The sequence below is a fragment of the Gracilinanus agilis genome, chromosome 1 (assembly GCF_016433145.1).
Source record: "Gracilinanus agilis isolate LMUSP501 chromosome 1, AgileGrace, whole genome shotgun sequence".
NCBI classification, from domain to species: domain Eukaryota; kingdom Metazoa; phylum Chordata; class Mammalia; order Didelphimorphia; family Didelphidae; genus Gracilinanus; species Gracilinanus agilis.
In genome coordinates this window covers 327,749,078-327,751,658 of record NC_058130.1, presented here as the reverse complement: position 1 = coordinate 327,751,658, position 2,581 = coordinate 327,749,078, and the positions used below count along the sequence as shown (strand labels likewise).

At 37.5% G+C, this 2,581-nt stretch overlaps 1 pseudogene; it reads right to left on the bottom strand.

The window, feature by feature from the left end:
- Positions 1-498: 498 nt before the first annotated feature.
- On the bottom strand, positions 499-1,884 carry LOC123231413 (annotated as a pseudogene).
- Between the last annotated feature and the right edge of the window lie 697 nt (positions 1,885-2,581).

Sequence of the window (2,581 nt, the reverse complement as noted above, 5' to 3'; positions counted from 1 at the left end):
GCCCTCTAAGTCTGGTCTTTTCTTTATGAATGCTTGGAAATCTTCTATTTTATAAAATGACCTTACTTCCCTCTGTAAGAATATAGTCACTTTTGCTGTGTAATTGATTGACCCAGTTCCCTTGCTTTCCAGAATATTCTATGCCTTCAGGTTCTTCAGTGTAGATGCAGCCAAATCCTGTGTTATCCTAACTGTGGTTCCATGCTATCTGAATGGTTTCTTTTTAGCAGTTTGCAGTATCTTTTCCTTAGTCTGGTAGTTCTTGAATGTAGCTGAATTGACAACTGGCATTGTCAATTATTAATTAAATGTAGGAGGTGATCTGTGGATTCTTTCAATTTCCACTTTTCCCTCTTGTTTAAGAAGGTCAGGACAGTTTTCTTAGATAATTTCCTATAGAATGATGCCCATGCTTTTTCTTTTGTCATGACTTTCCAGTAGTCCAATAATTCTTTTTTTTTAGATTTTAATCCTCTGTTAGCTGTACATTTATTATTTTTAAGTAGTAAAATGAAGTTTGAACAGTACAGTCTGTGGGGTGGTGACATCAGCAACAGCAAGCTCTTGTCCGTCCACAAGGCCCAACTCTTTTAATGTCTTAGAAAGATTCGGCCTTGTTCATTCTTCAATAGAAGTTATTGTCTGTAAGTAAAGTGTTCTGTTCTTTCCCTCTAATGTGGCTGTGATGGCTGGAGATTTCATCTGTAATAAGGCATTATTAATTAGATAATCCAAAACCTCTTGCAGTTTAGCAGATGGAGGAAACTGGATATTTTGAGAAAGCTGGCTACAAGCTGGGCAATTCTCCTTTCTTTCTGCTTCTTATGTATATGTGTACAGCCCATCTACGTCATTAAATACCAAGTAATTATTAAGGGGTATATATGCACTTGTAGCTATTTTAAAAACCTCAGTGTCACACACAGCTTCAATAACAGCATTTGTGGAAGCAACAGCTGAAATGATCCTTTTTACAACCCCTTGGGTTAGCCTATATATAACACCCCTAATATTAAATTGGGATGTTCTCTCTAGTGATTTTTGGAAAATCCACTGAATGTGATCCAGATCATTTCCATCCAATGGAACTCCCTCTCCGAAAGGCTGTTCCTTGGGCCACTGCGATATTCTTGCATACTCAATACAATGCTCTGGTAGCCTGGGCATAGTGCACGTGGGGAAATTAACCTGTGGTGGATAAAGTTCCAGCGTACATTCAATACAAGCTGTCATTCCAGGCAGAACAACCCTAGCATTTCCTTTAAAACTTTCTGTTCCTCCAACTATCAAAGGAATAATGGAACATGCATCTAATACACCATCTTCATAATTTAGAAGTGATATCAGCATGCCATTTATTCATCTTCTAGCAATAATGGAGTCCAGACCACAAACAATGATATGAAATTGTCTATAGAAAGTGTCATCAAAATTCTGAATCTTGTTGCAATGTGGAACTACAGCATAATTAGGCATCCTTTCATTTAGGAATTCTGCAGCAACTTCAGCTTTGGATCTTCCTACATCTTTTGGCCTAAATAAAAACTGCCTATTTAGATCAGAAGCATCTATGGTGTCCATGACTATTACATGAATTTGTCTAAAACCAGACAATGCCAGGTTTTTCAGGAGTTCACATCCTTATCCTCCTGCTCCAATGACTAGCACTTTACAAGTATCTAATAAAAACTGAAGAGATTCAGTGCTTGGTTTGAAATCAGGGTGTGTGAATGGTCCAGATTGCTTGAGGAATTTCTTTACATGGTTCCAGTGACCGTCCCAGTCTCCAGTGTCCCCACACCCACCATCAACAGCCGTTTTCTCCTCCAGCAGCTCCTCTACTCTCCTTCTTTTCTTCTCTGGCTCTTCGCCATCTGCCATATTGTTTCTCTAGTCCAATAATTCTTAAATTGTCTCTCCTGGATCTATTTTCCGTGTCTGTAGTTTTGTTAATGAGATGTTTCATATTTTCCTCAATTTTTTTGTATTATTTTGATTTTGTTTTATAGACTCTTGCTGCCTTGTGAAGTCATTTGCTTCTAGTTGTTGAATTATAGTTTTTAAAGACTGAATTTCATCCCTGATTTTTTGGTCATCCTTCTCCTTCTGGTCTGCTTTTCTTGATAGGTCATCTTTAACCTTCTTTGCCTCATTTTCAAGATGGTCACTTCTGGCTTTCAAGAAAGGTTTTTTGTTTTGTTTTAGATCATGTGCCTCTGTTTCCTGATGACTTATTTGCTTTTTTAAGTTCTTTTCCCAATTGTCTTCACTCTCTTTTAATTGTTTTTTGAATGGTGTTTTGAGTTCTTCCAAAGTCTGTGTCTAATTCACTGGAGCTTCTGTGTTTTAGGTTGGTATTTTTGGTGTCCCTTTCTTCCATGTTTGTTCTTTGTTCATTACCTGGATAGAAGCTGTTGTAATTTCTTTTTTCTTTTTCTGTTGTTTACTCATATTTTTCCTTCTTTCCCCCATCACTGGCTATAATGTTTTTCCTCTAATTATTTGCTGGATTTGTGGTTTTGGGCTATCCTGTCCTGAAGGGGTTTCTTCTCTGTTCTTCTAATCAACTAGTTTCGGCTGA